The sequence below is a fragment of the Balaenoptera acutorostrata genome, chromosome 7 (genome assembly GCF_949987535.1).
Source record: "Balaenoptera acutorostrata chromosome 7, mBalAcu1.1, whole genome shotgun sequence".
NCBI classification, from domain to species: Eukaryota; Metazoa; Chordata; class Mammalia; order Artiodactyla; family Balaenopteridae; genus Balaenoptera; species Balaenoptera acutorostrata.
This window is the reverse complement of record NC_080070.1, coordinates 41,193,284-41,201,373: the sequence shown is the minus strand read 5'-3', so window position 1 is coordinate 41,201,373 and position 8,090 is coordinate 41,193,284. Positions and strand designations below refer to the sequence as shown.

The 8,090-nt window shown below is 38.3% G+C and overlaps 1 non-coding gene across 1 annotated transcript; it reads right to left on the bottom strand.

Annotated features, from left to right (window-relative positions):
• Window positions 1–5,974: 5,974 nt before the first annotated feature.
• LOC114235643 (U6 spliceosomal RNA) lies at window positions 5,975–6,081 on the bottom strand. Its single transcript, XR_003621767.1, has one exon. It is a non-coding gene; the product is annotated as a U6 spliceosomal RNA (small nuclear RNA).
• Between the last annotated feature and the right edge of the window lie 2,009 nt (window positions 6,082–8,090).

The window sequence follows — 8,090 nt, the reverse complement described above, 5'->3', positions numbered from 1 at the left end:
GCCAGCTCTCACCACCTTCATTGCTATCATCCTAGCCGCCATCATCTCTCTCCTGAATAATTGCAATTACTGCTAATAGGTCCCCTGACTTTTATGATGCCTGCCCCATCACTGTCATTCTCCATACAGCACGCAATGTGAACCTTCTAAAAGATAAACCAGATCCCGTTATTCCTCTGCTCACAATCCTCCAATAGTGTTCCATTTCAGTTGAGTAAATGCAAAAGTCCATATAATGGCTTACAATGCCCTTCATCCTCTTGCTTCTCTCTGACACCATTTACTACCCCCTCCCATGTTCTCTCCACTTCAGCCACACTGGTCTGTTTATCTTAACCAACCACATCAGGTGCTGTCCTGCCTCAAAGTCTTTGCATTGCTGTCCCTTCTGCCTAGGTATCTGTAGAACTCATTCCATTACCTCTCCTGGGTTTCTGTACAAATATCAGTGAGGTCTTCCCAGACAACTCTAAGTAAAAAGTACAGCACTCACTGCACTTCCTAGCCCCATCCTTGCTTAATTTTTTCCTCACAAATTTTTCACCAAATGACATACTATATATTTTCCTTTTTTCCCCCTTTCTCCCGTAGAATGTAAGCTCCATGACAGCAGGGTTATTTGTTTTGTTCACTGCTATAGCAAAGCACCTCACACATAGAGGCAGTCGATGAATACCTATTAAATAGACGGATCAATGTGTAAATAAATGCCTATCATGTTAATATTCTAACTAAAAGGCATTGGGTGAGATAGTGTTGGGCAATGAGGAAGAGTCAGACATATTTCTTACAAAATTTTTGATTAGTAATGACAGCGAGAGTCACAATTTCCTAAGTATGGACATGTTATGATCTTCTATGTTTAGATGTTTAAAATGTAATGGGTTACATATTTTGATCTTTAGACAATTTCTAAGGACAAGCTTTTTCAACCAAACAACTAGTTACCAAAATAAATGTAGAATCACAAGAACTCTAAGCTATTTCTCTATTTGTGGTTATTTAGGTCAATTAAAAAATCGTCTCAAATGTATAGACACCAAGGGGGGGAAGTGGCGGGGGGTGGTGGTGGTGGGATGAATTGGGAGATTGGGATTGACATATATACACTAATATGTATAAAATAGATAACTGATAAGAACCTGCTGTAAAAAAATAAAATAAAATTCAAAAATTCAAAAAAAAAAAGGTCTCAATAGCATAAATGCTTTAGAAATTTCCAGAGGATGGAAATCAGTTTACTGAAGTATAACTTAACTATTTTCCCAGCTCCTGATGAGAATAAAACATGGGCATTTGGGGGTCTTTCTAGTCCTAAGTCAGAGGGATTACTTGGGGAAGTAATTGTTGGTCCTGTGAGGTCACTGAGTGTTAAGAACATATCGGGGTTGGATGCAGTGATGATGATGATAATAAAATAACAATAGCCAATAGCTAATACTTATTGAAGCTCACCATGTACAGGCACTGTTCTAAGTGGTTGCTTGTATGAATGTACTTGATCTTTACAACAACCCTGTAAATTAGGCATTATTATTTCCATATTACAAATGAAAAAACTCAAGTTTGAAGAGGTTACATAACTAGCCAAAGTCACAGAGAAAGCATATATGGCAAAGATGGAATCTGAATGCGTAGATTCAGAGTCCTCTCTTTCTTGACCCCCATGCTATATTGTGCCAATCTCCTACCTGCAGCATAAGTAGAACTCCAAAAAAGTGTGTGTGCATGCTCATGTGTATGTGTGTGTGCAAGGGAGGGCATATGCACACTTGCTTGTGCATGTGTGCACGTGTGTATATGAGTTGATAATGGTGATAGTACTCTGTTAATATTGAAGTGAAGGTGATACAGCTCTGAAGAGAATGAAGGTGAGAAAATAAACACCGTTGTTAAGCTTTACAGATGTTACTTCACTTTATCAGCATAACAACTTGTATGAGGAAACATTTTCACTTCTTTTTTAACAGATGAGCTATCAGAGGATCAGAGAAACAAGAGCCTCACCCTTGGATAAGGCCTTGTCCAGGCAGTGGCAGTGAGACTGGGAGGAAAAATCTCACCCTGCTCCTCAGGGGTAAAGCTGACAGCTCTCCTGGAGGTATACAGGAAGGCATTCTGGCTTCTATGTGGAGATCCTCTGTACAAGGTACCTGTGTGTTCCTTTTGTGGTTGGGAGGGGACATCGGCCAAGGGAAGACACTGGGTCAGTCTAGGGCTATGTAGTCTAAGGCTAGAGTTGCCAAGTATTGCATGGGAAATACTTATATTGAAAATTATTTGTTGTTTTTTTGAAACTCAGATTTAACTGGGTGGGTGTTCTGTGTTTTGTTGTTTTTTGCTCAATCTCCCAACTCTACCTGTGGCATCTGAACCCCTGTCAGAAGTGCTGAGCCAGAAAAAAAAAAAAAAAAAGTGCTGAGCAGATCACAAGAGCAGAGAGAGGCACTGCTTTAGACTTTGTGAATCCCCATACAGATTCATCAACTGTTCATTTATTCATACATCATTGACAGAAACAATGACTACCTACCAGGGTCAGGCAGCATGCTAGGTTCTGAATGAGACTTGTGAATGTTCGCTCCCAGGGTTTACAGTGTCTAGTACAGAGGTTCTCAAATTTTAGCATATATTAAGATCACTTGGGAAGCTTGGTTAAAAAATTCCCTAGAGATTATGACTCTAAGAGTAAAACCCTGGAATTTGTGTTCTTAATGAACACTCCAGGTGATCTTGAGATGGGTGCCAGGAGCATACTTTGATAAGTACTGGTCTAGTAAATGGAAGGAGACTTCATCCAGAAATTACAAGTATAAATAAATACTCCTCAGTGAGACTTATATACTGGTACATTGTGTGATTTGAGTTTCTCTAAGGTATTAATGCAGATTATAGAGTGTTGTATTCTCCACATTACTTTTTTTAAATGAAAGTGTCTTCTGGTAAGATATAACTAAGTGTGCTAGCAAGTGGGAATTGGCTCTTGAAAAGAGAGATTGTCCCCAGATTTCTGATCAGAGCCTCAAGTCAAATGAAGTATGACATTCTTATAAAGTAGCTTAGACCTCTTGAGCCACAGTCAGTTCTACACCATGGTTGTATATGAAAGCCTTGTTTCTGGAAGGAAAAGGTTCACTGTATTTCATAGCGTTAAAAGCAAGGACCTGTACCTACACTTTTTCAAACCAGTTCTCTATTTCAACATAGTATTTGTGGTACTGATAGGGTATGTGCAGGCATTTCTGTGTTTGTTGTTGAACACCCTGACTGCTGAATCCTCTATACAAAGTCAAGTCAAAGCAGTGAGCATTCTGGGAGGGATGCCAACAACAAATTGTAGTAATCCAGCCTTGTTGTTATAAAAGCATGAATCAAAAGCTCAGCATCTTGCTGAGACAGCAGTCATCTTAACCTTGTTATACTCTTGAGATGGTAATACGAGGTCTTATCAATATGGCTGATATGGCTCTCAAAGGAAGGATGAGGGTCAAAAATGGCTGAAATTTATCATGGAGAATATTGCTTTGTGGGATACCCAGCTATGGAATTGTGACTACCTATTAAATCCTCTATGAAGTAAGAAATATATGGTCCACTGCCTGCAGGATAAGAGAAGGGGAAGGAGGTGGAATCAAAAGTGAAATAAAACTGGTCAAATGAGATGAAAGTCTGCTTTCTTAATTTTCAGCCATAGGCATCAGTGTTTGAGATTACCCCTTAGGCAGCTTCTGATTGAGTGGGGACAGTTCCCTGACATGGAAGATTAAAGGTTTTCTGGGTGGCTGTGTTTTAAATGATGAAATCTTTTCAAAGAGATTTTATTTTTGTAATCAAGTCTAGGCTGTGTTCATGTGAAAGCACATTATAAGTGACCCAGACGATTAATAGCATTTAAATAAGTATATAGAACAAAGCTACTGTGATCTATAGTTTCTATTTTTTTTTCAATTTAGGCTTTTTTTTTAATGAAGTTCTTTTTTTTTAAGACTTATTATTTATTTATTTGTTTTATTAATTTTTTTGGCTGCGTCGGGTCTTAGTTGAGGCACACAGGATCTTCATTGAGGCATGCAGGATCTTTTGTTGCGGCACGCAGGGTCTTCATTGTGGTGCATGGGCTTCTGTCTAGTTGTGGTGTGCGGGTTTTCTCTTCTCTAGTTGTGGCACGCAGGCTCCAGAGCGCGTGGCCTCTGTAGTTTGCGGCACACAGGCTCTCAAGTTGAGGCGTGTGAGTTCAGTAGTTGTGGCGCACAGGCTTAGTTGCCCTGCAGCATGTGGGATCTTAGTTCCCTGATCAGGGATCGAACTTGGGTCCTCTGCGTTGTAAGGTGGATTCTTTACCACTGGACCACGAGGGAAGTCCCTCAATTTGAGCTTTATATCTAGAAAGAAGTTTCTTAGAAACTTCTTAGAAAGAAGTCAAACCAAGACTGATACCAAGAAGACAGCTTTCTTGAGGAATTGTCATTAGTATTCAGTTCCAACCTCATTCCTCCAGGAGGAAGGGCAATATGCAGAGTGTTCAAAAGCCTGGGCTTTGAAGTGAGAAAGATCTGGACATGAATCACAACATTGTCACTTCCAAGTTGTGAGACCTTGAGCGAGTTACTTACTTCTCTGTGCCTTGGTTTTATTAGCTATAAAATGCAGGTAAGATCAGTACTTGCTTCATAAAGTCTTTGTGAGGACGAAATGAGATATGTAAAATGCTCTCTACAGTGCCTGGCACATGGTATGTACTCTGTAAATATTAGCAGTGGAGAATTTGAGACTCCCCCCAAAATTGCACCTCTCTTTTCCTACCCAGGTTATGAATAATTGGGAATTTTAGAAAAAGTAAAGAAACAAGCAAAATATCACCTTATTAATTATAGAGAAAGGTTGGAGAATGCAGTTTAGTTTGAAAGATAAATTGGTCTGCTAAATGTACCCCAGAATTAGGTAGACTCACCCTACCTGTTATAGCAGTACCACCTGGGTCGGCCTTCCCATGGAAAGAGAAAGAAGAGCAGAACATGCTTGTCCCTACAGGAAGCTCTTTTTCAAGAATGGCAGAACTGGATTGAGCATGCCCAGATATTCTTTTCCAAGTAACCAGAGACATCATTCTATATCACCAGGGCCTGAGTGATTAAAAGGTCAGAAGTGAAAGGATGTGTTAGATAAAAGTCTTCTTCATGAAAACAAAGACTGAGGAGAAGATGTTCTTGTCTAACATAAAATGTTATCAACATCATCAATAATTCATTTCCATTATACTTCATTTAATTCAATATTACCTCCTAACTTTATGTTTTCAAATCATACCTTGGCTGTATTAGTTTCCAACCACAAACGTAGTAGCTAAGACAATGTAAATTTTTTCTCATGCAGTCCGGAAGTCAGAAGTCCATAAACTAAAGTCAAGGTATTGGCACGGCTGATTTTTCTGGAGACTCTGAGGGGAGAATCATTTCTTTGCCTTTTTCAGCTTGTAGAGGACACCTGCTTGCGGTTCTTTCTTTGCATCATTCCAACCTCTTGCTTCCGTCCTCATATCTCTTACTACTCTCTTGCACCTACACATATAATCCAGGATAATCTCCTATTTCAGAATTATCAGTCACATGGGCAAAGTCCCTTCTGCCATGTTAAGTAATAAAGTCAAAGGTTTCAGGGATTAGGATGTTAACATTTTGGGGGAGTCCATATTCAGCCTATCACAATGACATTTTTTTAACATCGTTATTGGAGTATAATTGCTTTACAATGTTGTGTTAGTTTCTGCTGTATAACAAAGTGAATCAGATATACGTACACATATATCCTCATATCCCTCCCTCTTGCATCTCCCTCCCACCCTCCCTATCCCAACCCTCTAGGTGATCACAAAGCACAGAGCTGATCTCCCTGTGCTATGCAGCTGCTTCCCACTAGCTATCTATTTTACATTTGGTAGTGTATATATGTCAATGCGACTCTCTCAGTTCATCCCAAAAATATGGAATGCTTCACGAATTTGCGTGTCATCCTTGCACAGGGGCCATGTTAATCTTCTCTGTATCGTTCCAATTTTAGCATATGTGCTGCCGAAGCGAGCACCACAGTGACATTTTGATTATTTCATTTTGCCTTGTAACTATTTTTCTTGTTACTGTGTACAGTATTCTTTTTAATTTCCTGAGTCAGGTTGTAAGTTCCTCAAGGATAGATATCAAATCTTCCATGTTTTTATATGTTTACTACTTCATTATATCGTGTGTTTAAGGTAAAACAATGCTCATAATAGGCACTCAGTAAAGCCTACTGATTTAAATACTCTTGAATCACACAGTCTTTAGAATGGAGACACGGGTCTGGTCTACATATGTTCCAGGAGAAACAATCTTAGCTTTGACTCTGGATCCTACAAACATTCAGACTACATAAGAGACAATGTAGAGTGAAGCATTAGAATGTAACTTGTTTTCCAGAATTCTCACTGTTGGACTGTAGACAGGCTTTGGGACAGTCAGTTAAGTGTTAAGATTTACTGGAAATCCATGGGATTACTCCAGCCACACTCTCCTTCCTTCTGATAAAGAAGAGAAATACTGCAATTCTTGTGAGTGGATGTGAAAACTTACCCTGCACAATTTAACTGGCTCTCCCCATTAAACTTTGGAGGGAGGAGGATTATTATACAATGGAATTTGTTTCTGATTTTTGCTGCAATGGTTAATAAGAAGTGTACTGTGACTTGAAATGAATATGGACACAAAATAATTCTCTCAGACATAGGTACATCTCAAATGCATGGTTGTTCATCACTTACGGGTTGAATTAGAAAATTATGGAGACCAATATGTAATTTTAAGGTATTCAATTTACATTAATAGATATCTAAATGAACCATAGAATTAGCTCTGAAACATATAGCCCAATTCATACGCATAATTTTAAAAGTTAGCAATGCTATATAGTAGCCTTGCATATAATGTTTTGGTACATAATTAAGACAAAAGATAATCTTTGTGCTTAGCCCTCAAAATTTGCAATTGACCTTTTGTACCTGACCTGTGCTACCTTCATATCTTTCCTCTCCCTCCTTGAGTTTTCCTCTCTAGAATGGTAGAATCTGAATTGCAGAACTGGAAAGGACCCTAGAGGCCATCTTGTCAATTTGGACATTTTACAACTGAGACCATAGTTCTCAAAATATTAATTGACTTGCTTAAGGTCACACAGCTATTGGCAGAGCTTTATTAAAAACTCAGTTCTCCTAATTCTCCATAAAGATTTTTTCCCCCTCTACTTAGGTAAGATAATTTAGAAGTATAGAGGAATAAAAGAAATAATCTAGTAGTAAAGCAATGGGGGGTGAGAGGATTCTGGAAATACTGTGGCTTAAAGGAGACACAGTTCTCAGTCAACTACTTTCTAGAGCTTATCATCTGTTAGAGCAAGAGGAAGAAGGATGTGTCTGCCTTGGGGATGAAAATAAGGCCAACGTGAAGGAAATCACAAAAAGAAAAAAGAAAAAGAAAAAAGAAAGCAGGTGTGGCAATAGTAGAAACTATGTTAATAGTAGGAAAAGAGGTATGTAAAGTTAAAAGTAGTAATCAATATAGGGGAATCTTGCAATAATAAAGTGATAAATTGAACAAACAGTTTATGAAGAATCTGAAAACCATACAATGAAAACACCCAAAGACCACATAATAGCTAAATATAAAAAGATATATCTATTAGATGTGCAAGGATAAATTACAAAACTACAGTTATAATGGGATACCTTAAAATACCCATTTTTAGAATTATATGAGATTATAAGGTAATTGAATAATGATATCAACACATTTTCTTGTATAGAGAGAGCAAGACAGAAAGAAAAATTCAGAAACATGTATCTCTTTTTTGTTTTTTTTTAATTTGAGACAATCAGGAGTTTTTTTTTTTTTTTAATTTGACTTTCCTAGTTTTTTAAAAATTTTATTTATTTATTTATTTATGGCTGTGTTGGGTCTTCGTTTCTGTGTGAGGGCTTTCTCTAGTTGCGGCAAGTGGGGGCCACTCTTCATCGTGGTGCGCGGGCCTCTCACTATCGTGGCCTCTCTTGTTGCGGAGCACAC